Below are 22,136 nucleotides of genomic sequence, written 5' to 3'. Positions count from 1 at the left end.
AATCACCCACCAGCAGCCAAAAATCACCGGGAGGAGAGTGGAGGAGAGAGAGAGAGAAGCAACCAGCTTAATCATGAAAATCATTTATTGCCAGGTAATAACCATAGGGGAGCCAAACAAACAAAACAGTTATAATATTAAATCTAATTTAAATTTGATTATAAAGGTCAGATTTTGAAAACTATAACTGATCACACAAGTCAGGGTCAGAAAGCTATACCTAGAGAGAGAGAGAGCTGGGTTCTCACCACTCCGTAAAGCTTGAATCACTCAGGAGGCCCAGGTGGTGGAGGTAGCTGAGGTCCGGAGTGCTGGAGACAGGCAGAGCCCCCAGCACGATCAGTCAGGAGAAGATGAAGTCCTAATGGAACTGATGCAAATTTTGGATCCAGGCATCAGAACACTTAGTTGAGCATGGGTAGGGGGGTTCTGTAGAGAAACAATGGTTCAAGGGAGAACACTAGATTTGTTTATGTGTAAACTGATGGCTCAAGGGAGTATATCAAAGTTGTTTTGTTCAGGCTAGACAATGGGAGCTGATCATTCCTGGCTGTGGGTGGTGTTCCTTGGAGGGAGCTCACAATGCAATTAGGGAGCTTCACTATTTTGGATACAATAAAGTATTTTATACTAGAATTGGTCTGAGCAGGGTGTGTGCCAGTGTGGGTTCATTAACATCTGGAGCAGAAATCCCCCATCATGCAGTGCTTCCCTGCTTTCCTGGTCCCAGAGTTCCGTGCAGTTCTTGCCTTGGAATCTCTTTTCTCCATTCTGTATGCTAATGGAGATGCCTCCTTGTCCCATCTTCAATGCAGATGAGGCTAGGGGAGTTTCCTTAATCCTGTCACCTTTATCCCAGGGGTTTAGGTTTGTCTTTCACTGCCTTTTCATTGCTTTTTGTAAGTCTTTCTTCTGATTGGTTTTGGTTCAAGCAGAGGCTGGGGTGGCGTGGGGGTGAAAGGTCTTTTGTGAGTCAGACAGGCTGGATACTGCACCCTGGTTCCCCAAGAACACAGAGATTCTAGGTAACATCAGATTGTAAAAATATTTTGAAATTGTACAAAAATCAGTTTCTTCTCTGTAGCTGGAGGAATGTGTGTTTTCATCCGTCACGAGCAACAAGAGATGGTTTTATGCTACAGTATTATCAGCATCCTATTAAAAATCATAAGTAAATTCCAAGTGAGGTTTTGAAAGCCATACTTAGCACAATTAACACTCTGCATAAACATGTTATTTACTGTGGGCCATATGCTTCTTTTCCTGTGTAAAAATGCACAGAATGGAAACACAGCCCCCAAAGTTTCAGGGCTTTCAAAAAGTTGCCACTCTCCTGATTTCTGGATAGAGCAGGAGCCCAGGAGGAATATTTCCAGCTAGGATTTTTCATTCACCCAGAGACCTACAGGGATACTCAGGGAACACTCTTCAGATCTCAGGCTATATATGGGTTTCCTTGTTGCTTTTGTGGGCTTGTCTTCACTGGAAACTTAGGTCATGTTAGACTATGACTTTGAGGTGACATGTTAACTAACATGATGTCAAACAGACTTTGCAACCAATATAGGCAGGGACTGTTGTGTTTAATATTGTGTCAGATGGTCATGGAACTATATATTTAACCGCAACCAGTTGACATGTTGTTAAACACAACTTGTAGGAATCTACACTGGTTGCAAAATTGTGTTTAACATCCCATTAGCTAACATGAACTCACAACGTTGGGTTTAACTTGATCTAACTTTCCAATGAAGACAAGATCTGTGTTGTTCTTGCCTTCCAGATAGCAATGGAAGTCTGACTCACACAACTATAGCCCAAAAGGCACTCACACTTCTTCCTACTTCTTTCGTGCATCTAACTAGGAAAACTGGCAGCCAAAATTCACTTTTGGTGTAGCTCCTCCATCAGAGGTAGTAAGAGTGGAAGTCATACTGTAGACAGGATTCAGACCTTCTTGCTACCATGTTATCTAACACAACATAGAGCAAGATTAGTGATAAAAATGCCTGAGCCCTTACTATTGTATCAGATGACATCATTGCAAAGTACAAGTCACTAACAAGGGAACATCCACAGTGAACAGTCCCATGACTTCTTCCCCACATTCTGGCCAAGCTTTTCTTAGCTACATGGAAATTACAGAATTGCTGCTTTCCCTCCACATCATCCCTCATCCTGCACAATTACTCAGCACAGTTAGAACTTTTCTCTTGGCCTACATGTTGTAACAGGTGATGAGGGAAGCATATGCTTTGTCTCAGGGGTTCTCAAACTTCATTGCACTGTGACCCCCTTCTGACAACAAAAATTACTACACAACCTGGAGGGGGAGTGGGGTCTCAGGCTTCAATTTTGGCTTGGGCTTTGGACCCAGACTCCAGCAAGTCTAACGCCAGCCCCCACTAAAGTGGGGTTGTAACCATAGGCGCCGATTTCCCCTCTGCCTGGTGGGTGCTCGATCCCCTGCCCCTGGCCCCCCTGCCCCACCTCTTCCTGCCCCAGCACTGCCCTCACCCCACCCTCATTCCACCCCTTCCCCAAAGTCCCTGCCACACCCCGCCTTTTCCCACCCCAGCCCTTCCATTCCCATCCCCATTCCAGTCCCATTTCACCAAGTCCACGCCCCTGCCTTGCCTCTTCACCTCCTCCTCTGAGCGCACTGCATCCCCACTCCTCCCTGCTCCCTCCCAGAAAGTCCTAAGCACCACCAAACAGCTGTTAGCTGGTGGGGGGGTGGGAAGCGCTGGTAGAAAGATGGAGAAGCATGCACACAGCATGCTCGGGGAAGAAGGAGGTGGCAAGGACAGAGGAGCTTGGCTGCTGGTGGGTGAGGAGCACCCACTAATTTTTCTCTGTGGGTGCTCCAGGGCTGGAGCACCCACAGAGTAGGCACCTATGGTTGTAATGCACTTTGGGGTCCTGAAACACAGTTTGAGAACTGCTGCTAGACAGTTCCTCTGTAAGAACAAAACACACCATTGCAAACATTTTCCATCTACTCTTCAGTCACATTTTGCTGTGTGAAGTGCAGGAGCAATATAGCCTGTCTAGAACCACTGATTCAGTTACCACATAAGTTTTCTTTGAGATTGATTCATCATGGCTATCTTTTGTTCCTCCCTTTTTATATTCATTTGAGAATATGGCCAAAACAAAAACAAATGCATTAGTTACCATTACTGAAAAAGTGTTAAAGAAAATATTTTAATAAAATCTTTGTATTAAATGAATGACAAAGGATAGTAATATTAAATTAATTGTACATCCTGACAGCAACAGAGAATTATAATGGAGAATATACATCAGACACTGCATTTGTTCTATAGTACAAGGAGGAAGATGGCAGAAAGGAAGCCAAAGGGTTAAAGAAAAACCCAATATATTATTACCATGGTGAAAAGAGAAACATAGTGATTCTAATCTGTATTGGGACTGTTTTTCAAGCAAATTTGAAAATATTCAGTATTCAAACTATGATCTCCTGATCTGCTTTGAACAAAACTACTCACCACTTGGGCGTTTTGTCACAAAGGCCCTGATTTTCCTCTCATTTATATTGGTTTTACACCGAAGTAATTCCATTCCCTTCAATGAAGTTACACTTGATTCACACTAGTGTACGTGGGTGGAGAACAAGGTCCCAAGAATGCATTTAATCTATATATCCTTCATGTTTGCAAAATCTTCAAGTAATTGGAGCATCTACAATATAGCTGTTGGAAAGAGCCATGGCACATGGACCATAATCCCCGTCTCCCAGCCATACTGCCTATGCCAGCTGCAGAGAGAGGAATGGTTTAAGAGCTGCTGGCAGATCCCCCTACACTCAAGTGACCTTCCTGTGGCTCGTTACTTTGGCTAAGATGCCCTAACACAGGGTTGAATCTGAGCTTGTGTGTGAAATACTTCATAGTAAAAGCTTGCCATTTTATCATACTGAGCATGAATATGAGATAGATTTGGATGTAAAGTCACATCAGGTACAGTGGCACTTTTAAAGTGTCTCCACAGGTTTTGAAGTTCTTACCAGTTGGATATACATACCCTGTACATGTAGGCAAAGGTGATCAGAAGAAGTCCATTGAAATTAGTGGGAATTTCATCATTGACTTATAAAAAAAAAAGCAGAGTTATGCCTACACGGAGCACATTTGAAAATCATACCCATACTGGGGATCGCCAGTAAAAGCAGCAAAAGTTTTCCAGCTGACAGAAACTTTTAAAGTGAAACCACTGTATATATTCAGTGTGACCTGGGATATGCTGTAACTGTACAGATCCTATTCACCCCCACATTATGGTCCAATGTGAGATACATGTGAAAGTAAAGCATGTGAAATAGTATGCATGTGAAAGTAAAGCATCTGATTAGACTCAGAGCTGGAATGCAGATTTGGCAGGAAAACTGTAGACACACTTTTACTAAAACACACAGCAATTGCTGAGAGGACTAGGAAAGCTCTAACCCCAAGTGACATGCATACCCAAGTAACAAAGGGAAGTATGAATACACTGCTCAGTAGCAATAACCATTTTTCATCATTTACTGAGACCTCCCTATCATATTTTCTCAGACACAAATCATGTATTTCTCAATCTAGGTGACATTTATTTTAGATTTAGAAACTGCACAGAAAGAACTAATATAAAGTCACCATGAGGCAGGAGAGCCCTGTGACTCCCTCTGTGACATTCTGCAACTGAACTGAAATGCAAAATGGCAATCTGTTCCCCAGCCAACCCTGCAGCTGCCAGGGAGAGGCCTCTATATTTAAAGGTGCAGTACCTAAAAAACAGAATGGCAACATCAGGGTTTAAAGTAGAATGAAAGAGGAGGAGGAACTCTCACTGCACCAACTGAGGATTGGGGAAGGGGGCTGTACTTTGCTTATATACGCTCCCTTTTACTTTAATCACTGGGTAACATTTCCATTCAGTGATAGTACACAAACTACACACAGCACATGCATCTTGTGAATTTCTGCTTTGTGTAGTGTGATGTGCCCAGGTAACAAAATTTACAGATTTGTCCCAGAGGAAGTGCCCAGAGAAATTTATTTTTGTTTCCACCATTGGTTACTTGTCTGCAGCCTGAATACTCTATTGTAAACACTATCAAATATAATAACTGAAATACAGCAGGTTGCTTAAAAGCCCAGTTGCTGTCTCTGCTCATCAAGGGTTGTTAACCTGCTGCCTACTGCTTTTGAAAATTCCCCAGGCATTTCTCCAAGTTTCCCCTTGAAGGCTGCCTTAAAGCTTTGACATCAATTGGAGCTGCATGAAGGAAATACCAGTTCCCTCTCTCCTCCAAATTCTGCATTTCCCAGCTTAAGCTTTTAGGCTGATGGATAAAAACAAAAACATTTTAAAAAATTCCCAAGACCATGTTTAAGCTTCCTTTTTCCAGTCAATCTTGAGACTCTAATATTGATCAAGGCTTTTCTAAGGATGCACTTGTACTTCACCCTCATGCTACTGGTACACTGTGTCCTAGTTTCAGTATCTATTTCAATTAAGAAAATAGAGGAGGAAATGACATTTATTTTTTAAATAAAAAGCTTTCAAGCTACCCTTGCAGGCTGCTTTGAGGATCTGGTATTGATCAAAGCTGCTTTGAGGAATCCTCTGTTTTGCCTGGAATAGGATAGCATATTGTCCATATAGACTGTTAATGCAGTGTAAGATATTAAAACAGCTGGTATATTTTTGCACTAGAAGCAGTGCTGGGAGAAACTCTAAGGATTCAAAAATCTGTGAATGCCCCAGAGATCTGAATAAAATCAGATGTTTCATAACCCCATCTCTTTTCACGCTGCCTTTCATTTTCACATCTTTTTGTTTTCTTATTTGTGCACTTCTTCCTGTCTCTTTTTGTCCCCTTTCCCCTTTGTCTTGTATTTCTTACATTCCCTTCTTCCCTCCCTATATCATCCCTTTCCTGGCTACTTCTTTCTCTTCTTGATCCCCTTTACTCTTATGGCCTCTTTTGTACTTCTTTCCATTGATCATCCATATCTTCTCATCTGCTTCATGTTTTGCTTTTATGTCTGCCAGTCCGTCTCATACTTTTTGCCAAGCCACCTGTTCCCATTTCTGAATCAGTCCTTCCAGAATCAGAAGCAGAACTGCCTGCCTTTCAGTGGGCCTACCTCTCCTCTCACTTCACAGAAGTCAGTGGACTTACACCGGTGGAAAATCAATGTAAGTGAGAAGAGAATCAGGTCCTCTGCTTCCAAAGCTGTTGGAAGCACATTGAGCATGCTGAAGAAAAAGTGGCCATGCAGGAAATAGGAGAGGCTGTGCAGGTTAGAATTGCTGAACTGGAACTTTCAATGGAAATTTCTGGTTTTGTTCAGGAAATCCAATCTTGTCAAGTGAGAGGAGAATTTGTAGTTGCTCAGGTGTATTTCTACTCTTCAGTTCACTGAACTGGTTTGTTCAGTTCCAATTTAAATATAACGCTGTGAGTGTCTTTTGTATTATAGGGTGTAGTATATCTAAAAGGTTCATTTGGAAATAAACAGCTATGAGAAACTGCCAGAAATGGTTTCATGCCCTCAGAGCATGATGCGCCAATGGGAGATTGTTATGATGATGTAATGCTGCTAACTTGCATTTCATTGATGGAGGGTATTGTCTTGTGAATTACAGCTCCAGAGTTGTTATTGTTTGGGGGGGGAAGTGGGGAGGGGGGAAAAATTAAAGAAGTTTCTTTCTCCAACTTGCAATTCTGTTCAAGTTCTTATTAAATGCAGTTGCTTTTATGAGTCACCTACAGGGTCTTAATTGCTATGGTTCCAAACCAAAAATGGGACAGGCTCAAGATCGTGTCAATAAAAAGGCGAGAGAGGGTTAAAATAAAACATGTCCTTCTGGCACCATAGGACATAAATATCAGACTGCCTGCAGTGCACTCCACAATACAGAAGGTCTAGTCTTTTGGTGGTGTTTTTTCATGTTAAATGCTATAGCAAGGATATTTTTTTTTAAATAAAAAATAAAACTGGGCAGAATCCTTAAGGGAATTGCAATTAACTGGAACGACAACTAATGTGAAAGTTAAGAACTTAACAAGCGTGACAGTGTCCCTTTAAATTACACTTGTTCAGTACAATGGAACTAAAGTGTTCTGTGCTTATGCATATCTTTCTAACAAATGAGTGCACAAATATTTGGCTCTTAACTATGAACTAAATGGTATGACATTTGCCTGGGAAAATTAATTACTTTAACATGTGTTGTATAAAATATGGAATAATCATGTACTGTATTTGGATGCTGCAGAATGTTTCTCAGCTATCAAGTTATTACCAAAGGAAATTTATGAGAAATAAACAAGAAATACAGATAGATGATGTAAATGTCATGTTATGCTCAAGGGCCTTTTGTGGCTGAATAATTTTTATATGGATGAGGAGGCCAGGATCATGCTGATCCTCAAGCCCAGGCATTAAGTCAAGTTATTACAAGTTAATTTTTACATTTACATGTAATTTTGTTATTCTATAATGTATCTGGGACATCTGTTTCAAGTTGTAGTGCCCGATAAAGATGTCTAAATATACGGAATAAGACAAGATCAAATCAGATTAACCTTAGGGATGCTGAATATTCTTGATACAGAATTTAAAACTGTTTGGACATGAGGGAAGGAAGTGGAAAAAATAAGGTAACTGTTATTGATATTATAGGTGATAGGATAGGGAAAGTGCTAACTTAATACTGTTTGAGGTTTTTTGGAGGTAGTGGAGAAATCTTCCTTATAGATTTTCCACACAAAGGGGCCCCTTCCTGCAGGTCTGTCATATCTCCCAAGTAAGACAGTTCAGTCCCTTCCACAACACTGTCCTCCCATCAAACTCCAGGCCCCCACCACCAGAGGAGGCAGAGATGTCTTGCCACAGTAGGTAAAATTTCTTCCTAATCCACTCATTTAAAAGTTAGGTTAGGTTCTGAAGCAGGAGGGATTTTGTTTCTTCCAATCTTTTGGATTTTTAAAGTGTAATCTTCACTAATGTAAATCTAGATGTCTCATCATGCATATAAATGTCCAGTCCTTTTTTGAATTCCGCTAAGCTCTTGGCCTCACTGATATCTTGTGGCAATGAGCTCCATATGTTAATTGTGTGTTGCTTGGAAAAGTATTTCCTCCTGTCATTTTGAAATATGTTGCCTTTCAGTTTCATTAAATGTCCCTTTGTTCTTGCATGATGAGAAAAAAAAATGTGACCTACTTTCTGTAGACAATTAATTATTTTGTATACTCCTCGTATTCATCTCTTCTCTTAATTAAACATTCCATCTCTGGATGTTCTTACACACCTATGGTCACTCTCATTTCCTCTTTCTGAATCACCTCTACATATCATATCCTTGTAAAGGTAGGGTGACCAGAACTGAACACACTATACTATGCATACCATGAAATTATAATGTGGGTGAGGTAATATCTCTTATTGGACCAACTTCTGGACCTGAAGAGAACCTGTGTAAGTTTGAAAACTTGTCTGTCTCACCAACAAAAGTTGGTCCAATACAAGAAATTACCTCACCCACCTTGTCTCCCTAATAGCCTAGGACCAACACAGTTTACAACAACACTGCATACATAAAATTATAATGATATTCTAATATTTTCAGTGTTATTTTCCATCATATTCCTTATGTGTCCTAGCAGCTGCTTTGCTTTTTTTTGACCACTGGTTTTCACTGAGCTGTCCACAATGATATTCAGGTCGTTTTCCTGACTAGCTACAGTTAATTTAGGAACTAGCAATGTTTTTGGCGGTTCAGATTATTCCCTCGAATGTACATTACTTGGCATTTATCAAAACAGACATACTTTAGCTATTGTGTTGTCTACTCACCTAAATTGGTTAGAGCTTTCTGGAATTCCTCTGTCTTCTCTGGATTTGAGTAACCTAAATAATTTGGTGTCATCTGCAGATTTTAACACCTCATTGTTCCCTCCTTTTTCTAGATAACGACAGTTAAACAACATTGGCCCTAGCATGATACCTCATGGTATTATCATTTTCATATTACATCCCAAAAAATGACATTGCAAGAATGTTAAAGTTGCAAAGTGAAGCTCTCAAAATTTAGGAAATTCCAGAATTAAGGCATGTGCCCTCTTGTGGATATGTATTATGAATAGTCTTTAATTACATGATCACATACTACTTATCCACAGGACTTCTACCTCATTTAGTGCACTGGATAGATAGTGGTCACTGAATAGACAGCCATTCAATATTTCTAATCCACAAAATAGCCCAATGTGCTTATTATCTAACTAGATGGTCAACATAAACTGCACTGGGAGACCTAAATGATGGTTTTGCCTTAGCATTATATTTGTTTTGGTTTCAGATCTGTTTAGTCTTATGGGTAGGTGACATTAATGTTATTGAGTTGGGTTACTGTCTGTGGGCTTCACAGAGGAGAGGGGTTGTGGAGTTTAAATAGTTTAAAGGTGCAGCACATCACGGGTTTAATCTATACAGCAGCCACAATTCAATTTTAGAAAAATGGAAGGCTTTAAATTTTTGCTTTTTTTCTTCCTATTGTAAATTAACTTGATGAACAGACAGAGCATTATACAGGAAAAAATTACAGTGACTTCTGAAATTAGTCTTTCATTTAACAATGACAGCCTTCTATACTGAGGCAGAGTAAAAGAACTGTAAACTATGACATATTTGTTGGATGTTTCCTATTACACCTCTACCTTGATATAACGCTGTCCTCGGAAGCCAAAAAATCTTACCGCGTTATAGGTGAAACTGCGTTGTAACGAACTTGCTTTGATCCACTGGAGTGCACGTCCCCCTCCCCGGAGCACTGCTTTACTGCATTCTATCCAAATTCATGTTATATCGGGTCTCATTACATCGAGGTAGAGGTGTACATAGCCTCTGCATCTATTTTATTCATATTATATGAGATTCCTTGTGATAGATAACATCATTAAGAGCTGAATTGAAATGACTGTAAATTTTGCAATAAGGCATTCCTAATTCAACAAAAATTGGCTCAAATCAAAGCTCCAGATCCAAAGACCATCTAAACTTTGTGTCAGTTCACATCCAGACCCTAACTTTACTTATGGCTCCATCTTTATAATGAGCCATACTAAAACACCAGATCTAAATACCACCAATCTTTGGGGAAGTTTGAATCCAGAATCAAATTTTGTAGGTCAGGCACAAAGCCATGCTCCCAGGTATCTCAAGAACTCACCCTAGGGAGGTTTTTAGAAGTGTGGAGGAGGAATCTGCATTCATTAATGCTGATTCTAACTGCAACTGTTCTATTGCATTTTTCAGAAACTGGTTTGATATTTTTCAGAGTAGCAGCCGCGTTAGTCTGTATCCGCAAAAAGAACAGGAGTCCTTGTGGCACCTTAGAGACTAACAAATCTATTTGAGCATAAGCTTTTGTGGGCTACAGCCCGAATTAGCTCTTCAGTGACCCTCAGTTTACCATCTAGAAGCCAACAAACCACCTTTCAATGTCATCATCGAAGAGGACATTTTTGTGTCTATCCAGCCAAGTCTGCTGCTCATGCTTATGCTGTGATTAACCCCTGCAATGATTACACAAATATCAATGTTCTATTCACCTGGGGTCCATCTTCTTCTGATAACAATGAGGAGCTATTCATATGAATGCCTATAAACAAATGATAAAGCCATATGGTGTCTGCAAATAAATGCATGCTCAAGCTCTATTGGGAATACAGTCCTAGACTGCCTGAGGTGTACCCCCGTCTAGCCCTTCATCTCTATATATGATGAAAGCATGTACTTTGTACCAATCTGCTTCCTATGGAAGAGATTTACTTTAGTTTTGTATCTATACAAGTGGGATGGGAAAAAGGCAATCAAGATGAGTCCTTCACTTCTGGCTCTTCTTTTAAATAAATAGTGAAGCTCCTGTCCTTAAGAGAAAGATAAGAGCGTGTTGATTTTGCTCTGTGCATGCTTGGTGCTAGTAGTACATTAGGAAATGTAGAGATGTGGGATACCTGGTAGCTATAGCAGTAAACTATTACAATCAACCATTACATTTGTCTGTCTTGTGTAACTTACAGTAACTTAGTGCATACAGATTAGTAAAATATCAACTGTGTGTAGTAAAAGATTGTTATTATTACCTCATACATTTATGAACATTTTGTTTTGAAAGTCCGCTATTCAAAGGAAAACAATGAGGTGAGCAATCACAATTAATTCCAGAGTTTAATGTTACGTGTCCACATAAAGAGAAACATGGCACAGAGGCCATTCTTTGCTATTATGAGGTAAATTATTAATGTTTCTAATTAAAGGGATTTTTGAAATAATAATACATGACAGAAGTTTGGTTACATACACATAGAAAAGTCACCCCAGAACAACTCCATGAAAGTCATGGGCGCTCCATCCATAATGGCATATAGAACCTGAGGAGAAGGGGCAGTATTATAATGACAAATTATAGCAGATTTGTCATTATACATTGTTCTATGGAAAGTTAAAGAGATGCTGTCCAGGTTGGAAGGCCCCCAGTTTGGCCTATAGTGCTAGTTTATCCCCTTATATCTGCTTACAAAGCCTGTGTCATTCTTTATGTGTGTGTTTTTCCCAAGCCAGTGACAGACTATGCTTTTTTCTAAAATAAAATAAAATGTATTACTACTAGGCCAACACAGCTGAGCAACCTTGCAACAACAAACCAAAAAGCCATCTTAAAATGGCTAAAGATAGCCAGTGAAGAGTTCCCTTGCATAGGGGAACTTCCTCTGTCTGTGGAAAGACAGCAGAGATCACTCTGCCACCTCCTATGCCAGCTGTCTCTCTCCCCCTCACACACTCCCTTCTGTTGCAAGGCAAGGCATGGGGTATGTCAGGCATGTTACATGGATAGGTCATAGACAGAGCGTACACAGAAGAAGGTGTGATGGAGCAAAGCTCCATTAAGCCTGATCCTTCACTGTTTTAAGTTCTATTACCAGCAGCAGATGTTAGAGTTGGGGTGGGCTACTTTAACTTCCACTGTAGTTGGGCAGCTAAGGGTCAAGGAGCAGCAACTGGCTCCCTATCATCACCACTCTCCTGTATCCATTTGCAGTTCGACTATAGTGGAGAATCAGGGCCCTCCGTCTCAAATTTCCAAAGGGACATTATAGACACAAATAAGGTTATGATTAAATAAGGGAAGGTTTTTTAGATTGAGTGTCCCACTGAAATAAAATAACCTGTTTGAAACAAAAGCAGATTGGACATCATGCTTCCTTACCTGGGAATAATTCAGGTAGAGCACTGGGAGCTCCATGAGCTGATACGTGCAGCGTTTCCTCATAATTCTTCTATTGCAAGGAGTGGGGAAGGTTTGAAATGGCAGTAGCTCAGCAGCTTACAGATTTCCAAGGTACCACCAGAAGCCAAGGTCCTCTGCACAGATGCTCTGTTCCTCTGCGCTGACTCCTGCTTCCTAAGGCTCCTTGGCTGTTGGGCTTCTAAGGGTATGTCTACACTACGGGATTATTCCGATTTTACATAAACCGGTTTTGTAAAACAGATTGTATAAAGTCGAGTGCACATGGCCACACTAAGCACATTAATTCGGCGGTGTGCGTCCATGTACCAAGGCTAGTGTTGATTTCCAGCGCGTTGCACTGTGGGTAGCTATCCCGTAGCTATCCCATAGTTCCCGCAGTCTCCCCCGCCGCTTGGAATTCTGGGTTGAGATCCCAGTGCCTGATGGGGCAAAAAACATTGTCGCAGGTGGTTCTGGGTACAGCCTCACCCCTCCCTCCATGAAAGCAGCAGACAACTGTTTCATGCCTTTTTTCCTGGGTGAACTGTGCAAATGCCATAGCACAGCAAGCATGGACCCTGCTCAGATCAAGACCGCAATCGTGGACGTTGTAAACACCACGCATTCTTGTGCAGTCTATGCTGAACGAGGTCGTGCAAAGCCAGGCAAGGAGGCGGCGGCTACGGCAGAGCGGTGACGAGAGTGATGAGGACATGGACACAGAATTCTCTCAAACCGCGGTCCCCTGCGCTTTGGAGATCCTGGTGGTAATGGGGCAGGTTCTAGCCATTGAATGCCGATTTTGGGCCAGGGAAACCAGCACAGACTCGTGGGACCGCACAGTTTTGCAGGCTTGGGATGATTCGCAGTGGCTGCGAAACTTTCGCATGTGTAAGGGCACTTTTGTGGAACTTTGTGACTTGCTTTCCCCTGCCCTGAAATGCCAGAATACCAAGATGAGAGCAGCCCTCACAGTTGAGAAGCGAGTAGCAATAGCCCTCTGGAAGCTTGCAACGCCAGACAGCTACCGGTCAGTCAGGAATCAATTTGGAGTGGGAAAATCTACTGTGGAGGCTGCTGTGATGCAAGTAGCCAAAGCAATCATTAAGCTGCTGCTACGAAAGGTTGTGACTCTGGGAAACGTGCAGGTCATAGTGGATGACTTTGCTGCAACGAGATTCCCTAACTGTGGTGGGGCGATAGATGGAACCCATATCCCTATCTTGGCACCGGAGCACCAGGGCACCCAGTACGTAAACCGCAAGGGGTACTTTTCAACGGTGCTACAAGCACTGGTGGATCACAAGGGACATTTCACCAACATCCACGTGGGATGGCCAGGAAGGTTTCATGACGCTCACGTCTTCAGGAACATTACTCTGTTTAAATGGCTGCAGCAAGGGAATTACTTCCCAGATCAGAAAATAACAGTTGGGGATGTTGAAATGCCTGTAGTTATCCTGGGTGACCCAGCCTACCCCTGGATGCCATGGCTCATGAAGCCATACACAGACAGCCTGGACAGTAGTCAGGAGCTGTTCAACTACAGGCTGAGCAAGTGCTGAATGGTGGTAGAATGTGCATTTGGCCATTTAAAGGCACGCTGGCACACATTACTAACTCACTCAGACCTCAGCCAAACCAATGTCCCCTTTGTTATTGCTGCTTGCTGTGTGCTCCACAATCTCTGTGAGTAAGAGTAAGGGGGAGACCTTTATGGCGGGGTGGGAGGCTGAGACAAATCACCTGGCCGCTGATTACGCGCAGCCAGACACCAGGGCGATTAGAAGAGCAGACCACGAAACGGTGCGCATCAGAGAAGCTTTGAAAACGAGTTTCATCACAGGCCAGTGTACAATGTGACTGTTGTGTTTGTTTCCCCTTGATGAACCCGCCCCTTGATTGACTCATTCCCTGTAAGCAACCCACCCTCCCCCTTCGATTACAGCTTGCTTAAGGAAATAAAGTCATTATCATTTAAAAATCATGTATTCTTTATTTAAAAGTCATTATAAAAAGAGAGAGAGAACTGACAAGGTATCCCGGGTGTGGTTTGGGAGGAGAATAGGAGGGAAGGAAAAGGCCACTAAAAATATTTCAAAGTAATGACAGCCTTTTGGTTGGGCTGACCACGGGGGTGGAGTGGGTGGGTGCACAAAGCCTTCCCCCACGCGTTCTTACGTGTCTGGGTGAGGAAGATATGGAACATGGTGAGTGATGAGGGTGGTTACACAGGGGCTGCAGCGGCACTCTGTGACCCTGCTGCTGTTCCTGAAGCTCCACCAGACGTCGGAGGATGTCAGTTTGATCATGCAGCAGCCCCAGCGTTGCATCCCGCCACCGCATATCTTCCTGGTGCCACTCTCATCTCGAGTGTCCCTCCTGTCCTCACGTTCACTGGCACCTTTCCTGTAATTTGACACCACGTCCTTCCACTCATTCAGATGAACTCTTTCATTGCGGGTTACTTCCATGATTTCCGAGAACATTTCGTCTTGTGTCTTTCTTTTCCTCCGCCTTATCTGAGATAGCCTTCAGGATGGAGTAGGGAGGCTTGAAAAATTTGCAGCTGCATGAGGGAGGGAAAAAGGGAGAGAAGTATTTAAAAAGATACATTTTACAGAACAATGCTTATACTCTTTCACGGTGAACAACACTATTCACCTTACATAGCACATGTGATTTCACTACAAGGTCGCATTTTGCATCTTAATATTGAGTGCCTGCGGCTCTGGTGTTAGAGATCTCACAGACGCAGGTCCGGGCAACAGAATTCAGCTTGCATGCGTCCATGGTAAGCCATTGTCTTTCGGCTTCTGCAGCCTTCATATACACAGTGCCCTCCTTTCCCAAATACCAAGTAAAGCCCGTTCAGTGCTGCTTCTTTCCTGTTAACATGCAGCAGCAGAAACCACCGCCCATCCAATTCTCTGGGATGATCGCTTTATTCCTCCTCCCACTGCGTGGCTGGTATCATGGAAGATCACTGCTAATCACCCCCCTTTCCCACCTACCGCGTGGCTGGTAGCAGGGAAGATCCCTGCTAGCCAAACGCGAAAAAGTTCAGCGCCATTCCCCCACCCCGCTCCCCTCGCCCTGCTTGGCTACCTGCAAGGAAGGATTTCTTTTAAGCAACAGGCAAACAGCCCAGTAGGAGTGGCCATCTCTGTCCCCTTAATTAAATTCCTGAATTTCAACCAGGTTACCATGAACAATATCACTCTCCTGAGGATAACACAGCGAGATAAAGAACGGATGTTGCTTGAATGCCAGCAATCACCGGGACCATACGCAGCTAGGCTTTGTCATGCAATGATACCAGATTACTTGCTACATGCATGGCGTGGTCAAGAGTCCTACCATGGTGGACGGAATAAGGCTGCCCTGCCCAGAAACCTTCTGCAAAGGCTTTTGGAGTACCTCCAGGAGTGCTTCATGGATATGTCCCTGGAGGATTTCCGCTCCATCCCCAGACATGTTAACAAACTTTTCCAATAACTGTACTGGCCACGAATGCATCCCAAGTCCTCAGCGCAAATCAATCATTAAAAAACGTTTGCTTTTAAACCATGTTTTATATTTACAGAGGTACACTCACCAGAGGTCACTTCCATGGCTTCATTATCTGGGCCAGTGGCTTGGAAGGGCTGGGAGGGTAATTCCATCTGGGTGAGAAAAAGCTCCTGGCTGCTGGGGAGAACGGAGTGCTGTGTGCTGTCCGCATGCTTGTCCTCCTCTTCCTCCTCCTCATCTTCCCCGTCCGCAGAATCCTCAGGCATGTCTGAGATTACTAACCCTGCCTCGGAATCCACGGACAGGGGTGGGGTAGTGGTGGCGGACCCACCTAGAATTGCATGCAGCTCAGCGTAGAAGTGGCATGTTTTCAGTCCTGCCCCGGATCTTCCATTTGCTTCTTTGGTTTTCTGGTAGGCTTGTCTGAGCTCCTTAACTTTCACTCTGCACTGCACTGAGTCCCTGCTGTGGCCTCTCTCCACCATGGCCTTGGAAATTTTTTCAAATGTTTTTTCATTTCGTCTTTTGGAACGGAGTTCTGTTAACATGGAATCCTCTCCCCATATAGCGATCAGATCCAGTACCTCCCATGCTGTCCATGCTGGAGCTCTTTTTCGATTCTCAGGAGACTGCGTGGTCACCTGTGCTGATCAGAGCTCCACGCTGGCCAAACAGGAAATGAAATTCAAAAGTTGGTGAGGCTTTTCCTGTCTACCTGGCCAGTGCATCCGAGTTCAGATTGCTGTCCAGAGCGGTCACAGTGGTGCACTGTGGGATACCGCCTGGAGGCCAATACTTTCGATTTGCGGCCACACTAACCCTAATGCAATATGGTAATACCAATTTCAGCACTACTCCTCTCGTCAGGGAGGAGTACAGAAACTGGTTTAAGGAGCCCTTTATATCGATATAAAGGGCCTCGTTGTGTGGACTAGTGCAGCGTTAAATCGGCTTAACTCTGCTAAAATCGGTATAAACGTGTAGTGTAGACCAGGCCTAAGAAACTCTGTGTCTAGAGTCTCTCCATATCATCCCTGCTCCTGGAATTCCCCCTCACATTAGGTTTTCCAATGTGGAACAAGAGTTGACACGTGTTAATGCTGACTCAGTCAATGAGAGCTTGTGCTGCTTGGCCCCATGCAACTGGGGTAGAGGAATGATGTCATTGTACAGCAGGCCCACAGTCACAACCCCTTCCTACCTTTGGTGTTCCCCCACCTGAGCAGTGGAGTCCAAAGCCCAAGAAGGAAGAGAGGAGTTCCTGTGTAGTCTGGGGAATTAGAAGAACATAACACTCCACCTTCCACACCCCTGGATAGACATCAAGAGGTTCCAGTTCCTTCTGCTCCTGTAAGTGGATGGGAGCATTGACCTCTAAGATATAGTCATGTTGCTCTCAAACTGGGCTTATCTAACAATTTTGCATTACTTGTACGTTCTGTATTGGGGCTTGGGTCAGGGTTATGAAAATGACTAGTAGTTCTATTAAGTGTTAAAATTCCGGGAAACACACAGCTTTATATAAAGATGTGAAGAAAATCTCTCTGGAAAAAAGTGCCAAAATACTGAGCCATCAAATTAATGCAATGAAACGTGGTAACATTCATTGAAAAGAGAATGCTGCACATTTTAAGCCCTTGCAATTTTTGTTGATCTGAGAAAGAGGGGAAAATGTGCACCAGAGAAATTTATCATCAAAGTATTACTGACAGTTTCTTTTTCTATGTTAATTTTTTTAAACCAGACCTATTTACTTGTCAATTGAAAATTAAATCAGTGAGAAGATTCAATTAACGCATTACACTATTCCCTGTGAGTACAAACATAACTCACAGCAATTCATACAGAAGACCAGCTCTTGCTTAGTTTAGCTACATGACCTGCTTAGTTTTAAAGGGACCCTGTCAGCCAAAACAAAGACAGCTTAAAAAATTCAATTTAAAGTAGTTGCAGATACCAGTCCTGCAAAGGGCCCCTCTGCCAATTTCTGTAGTTCTACAATCATATTTTCCTATTTATTTTTAAGGTTACTTCTCTCTTATTGCACCATGAAAGATTATCTCCACTAGAAAATTAGGTTGTGTCAGAACATGGCCTTGAGGAGTTGTGTTAGCTAGCACAATGTTAAAGAAAATTGTGCAGTCTTAACATAGGGATGTCATGTTTAACATTGTATCAACCGGTTGTGGAAAACTGGTGTAATGCTGAGCACAATTTCCTGGAAGCCACTTCTCAGCACGATTTGCCCTTGTCTGTAGTGCTTGGTCAGTTATGGTCGGGACTGTCACTTGTCTTCAAAGGCAATAGACTGCATGGCAGGGCAGAGCTAAGTTATGTGAACTGAGAGGTTTCCCTGGTTGCACATGCAAGGGCTACAATATCAGTGGCAGGCTTGTTTGTGTTGGAGACAGAAAAAAGCCATAAGAGGGATTTGTTAGCATGATGCTGAGAGGAAGCAGAGAGACAGGGCTTCTTGAGTGCAGAATTCATTGGAATAGCAGACTTGGGGATTTCTGAGCAAGAAAACAGCCTGCTGTTGTTTATTTCTGCTGTGTTCAGGGAAACAGGCTCTGTGTACATTTTTGTTGTAAATACACAACTTTACACCAGGAATATACCTGACTCATGTCATGAATTTCATATTCTAATGGAAACAACCTGACCACTCAGACCAAAGGGGCAATGATAGATAGATTCTATTAGTGTTTGGCCTAAGAATTTTTCTTTTAATTTTAAATATTAAACTTATGTTTCTGTGGTTACTTTGGAGGATGAAAGGGAGGCATTGTAATATAGCGTCGGGCTTTCTGAAATTAAACTCTATTTAAAATAAATTATTTGGCTTAGGACACTTTTGCAGATTTTGATAAGCAATATGGGATTTTTGTTTGTTTAAATATCACACTGCAGTCAGTGAAAATGTATAGCATTAATGGATTTGTATCAATCTTCTGAGAGCACTTGTTAGGTCTTTCTCTCCTCAGGGTAACTCTTCCATATAGTTTCCCTTTTGTTTTAGTTGGACGCAAGATCGCTTTGATTATTTTCATAAAAGGAAGAGACAGAAAATACCTATTTGATTATCATCGCCATCCCTCTGCAAATGCAGAATTTAATCCTTTGACAGGAGACATGTCAGACATTAAACTGATACTTCATTTATCCATGCCTTGTATAATCTGTAAATCCTTCTAATGAGATAAAGGTCTGCAGTTTGGTTCCAAAAAAAATATTTGGAGCATTTAATTGACTTTTGCCTCTTGTAGCAGCCTATGTGATTTGTTGCTGAGTCAAAGAAGGCTACATTAGGTAATCTTGGATATTAAGGCAATAGATTTTCCATCTCCAATAAGGTTATTTAGAGATTAGGAGAAGCAATATGGATGATCAAGGAGATCAAAACACACTGAGATATAGTCTTGAGCAGTTACTCCATTACTCAGCATTACCTCACCCACCAGGAACCAATGTTGTTGCTTCTGACATACCTTTTTGGACTCATGTTATTCTTGTAGATCATGCCGCTCATTTCTGTGCCTGAGATTGTCTCTTCTTCTCTCTTCAAAAACATGTCTGTGTTGATTACAGATTGCTCTCGCCCCTCGCTCCACCGATATGGCCACCAGGTGCCCATTATCTACCGGGTAATGAGCGTTGGAATAGGGCGGAGGTTCGATCACTGGATGCCCTGGGGGGGGTGACAAGTGCCCAAGGGTAGTGACGGGGATAACGCAAGCAATCAGTCGTAGTGTTAAAGATTGAGGATTTATTAAATGAGTCACAGATAAGGATAAGGGACCACACGATTAGTTACAACTTGGGCTTACAATATAATACTAGAACAAATAACACAAACACTACAATTACAAATAGAAGCTGGCCCTGGTATTTTTCTAAGTCCCAGTAATTATTCAGGTCGTCCCAGGGGTTAGTAAAAGTGATATTGGTGCTATTAGTAATCATAAATGCAGCAACTAATCTTATTAAACACAAATTGCGAGGCTTAACTGGTCCCCCTTGCGTTCAAGGTTTCCTGGTCAACGGGTTTCCCCTAGCAGGAGCCTTGGGGCGGCTGGAACCAGTCTCTGCCTCTTATCTAACAGCACAGATATACAGATATCCTTAACAGCTAATTCTACTTACACATACAAACCACAAAAGTTTCATTACGGCCGGCAAGCAGTCAGGCTCTGGGAAACGCGTGAGCCAGGAGAGAGCTTCAGGTTGATCAAGCCTGGATACGGTTCGACGGGAATTCGAGTTCTCTCTTTGCCCGTCCCCGGGAGGGGGTCAGGAATATATAACGAATTTTTCGTCATAATTTATGATAAGCCAATTGCAGGGTCGCGAGTGGCTCATGCCCATACAAGGGAGGCAATCGGGCCCCAGCATCTCTACCCAGGAAGCGACTGTCTGGGGGAACTTCCCCTCCTCAGGTCGGCCGACCGCAAGGTGCTGTTTCCTGTTACAAGTTCTGCTTTCTGAGCAGCTATGTGATCAGTGGCAGTTCTGGGGGCTGGGGGAAAATTCCGTTGGGGGGTGGAGGCCGGAGCACCTGTTGTCTGGCCCTGGGGCCCAACTTGGGGGTCTAACATGCCCCCATGCTCCGGCCGACAACGCCCAACGTACCTAAACCTCAGTGTCCGAGTCAGCGTCCGCTCCTACGAGCGGACGTGTCTCAGCGGCCGAGGCAATAAGGGCACTTCCCACCATCCGCCGAACACAGGCCTTAACAAAAGCACACCCGAGGCAGAGGAGGCAGAGGCCCACCACGAGCGACACAAAAAGGGCCTGAAAATAAGACTTATAGGCTCCAAGGCCCAGCCACTCCAGCCATGACCAGAAGCGGAAGGTCTCTCTGGACTCACGCACAGCGGTTCCCAAGGCCTGAAGGTCATTAATCACTTCAGTTAAGTTTCCAGAAATAGAAGACAGAGAGATACAGCACTTATCTTTAAACTGTGGATACATAGATACAAGGGTTTCACAAAAATCCCGTGATTGCAACAAAAATTGTATCATTAAGCGATTTTGAAAAGAATAATCTGCTAATTCACCTAATCGCTGATTAACTAAGCTAAAGCCCTTTGCAGTGGTGTTGGCTAGCGTTTCTATAGCCAACGATTGAAATAATACTTGCTCACGCAATAACATATATCCCACAGGGTTAAATGAGACCACTGAAGATACTACAGAGGACAAGGCACCCCTTGCCCTCTCCCACCATCCCCAAGAACGTCGAACCCGCCCGGCCGAATTAGGCTGCCGGGTCTTGACATAAAGACCACCCCCTTTTATTAAGACAGACCCAATGGTACATATACCTTTGGGATTGGGGGGGAGTGCCGCAAAGGCTGTCTCGCCACATAGCCAAAAGTGACCGGGTCTTAATTTGTTTAAAACCCAACTAAAATAAAAATAGGTGTGCCTAAGAGGGTTAAAAAAGTCGCTAAAGGGTGGGACCATGACATCCATTTCCACGACAGTTTTATTGATTATTGGCAGGGGGGTGTCCCGATCCATAACAACGTTGCTGTGGGACACGCTGTCATAGACAAGGGTTTGGGAACAGTTTGGATACGTGCCTACCCAGTAGGGTGAGTTTGACCGGCCTCGTCGTCCCTTATTGCCATAAAACACCCAACAGTGGGACGCCATGGGTCTCTGTCCGGGTGACAAGGGGAGTGGGCCTAGATAACGTGCCGTAGTTTTATTAAAAATAGGAAAGACACGGGGGGAGATGGGGTTAAAATAATCATTTATACAACCTGTCCACTGCACGATAGGGAGCCACTGAGCAAAGGAAGAAGAACAATTAAGGGGACTATTAATACTACTAAAGTTAAACACTAACGGCAATAAATCAAACAAAGGCCTATTTACAGACAGCCTATTGGAACATGCAAGGCAGTTGTCAGATGTCAGTGAGGATAAGTCGATGTTTCCTCCCAGGACTTCTTGGATCCAATAGGCCGCGAACATAAGCTTATGGGCGTTCTCATCTACAGGATACGGCTGTCCTAAGTTCCGCGGATCGGGGCCCTTCTGGTTGTCGTCCCGTTTTCCTGCTGCCATTGCGAGCTGCAAGACAAACAGAAGGCGGCCTTATTGGCCCCCGTTAGTTCGTTCCTGACTCGGAACGCTTGCTTATCCAGTTATGATGGACCAAGGTGTGGGTGCCCCGGGCATCCACAATCGTGTAGGTATTAGGATATTTACCTGCACTTACAATTTGGGCAGCGTAGGGTTCTCGGTGACCTGAGGCCTGTGGCTCAGCCACCCAGACTAGTTGGTCAGGCTGATATACGGGAGTC

The sequence above is a fragment of the Gopherus flavomarginatus genome, chromosome 1, assembly GCF_025201925.1.
Source record: "Gopherus flavomarginatus isolate rGopFla2 chromosome 1, rGopFla2.mat.asm, whole genome shotgun sequence".
Lineage (NCBI taxonomy): Eukaryota > Metazoa > Chordata > Testudines > Testudinidae > Gopherus > Gopherus flavomarginatus.
The sequence above is the reverse complement of the archived record's forward strand: the minus strand, read 5'-3'. Positions refer to the sequence as shown.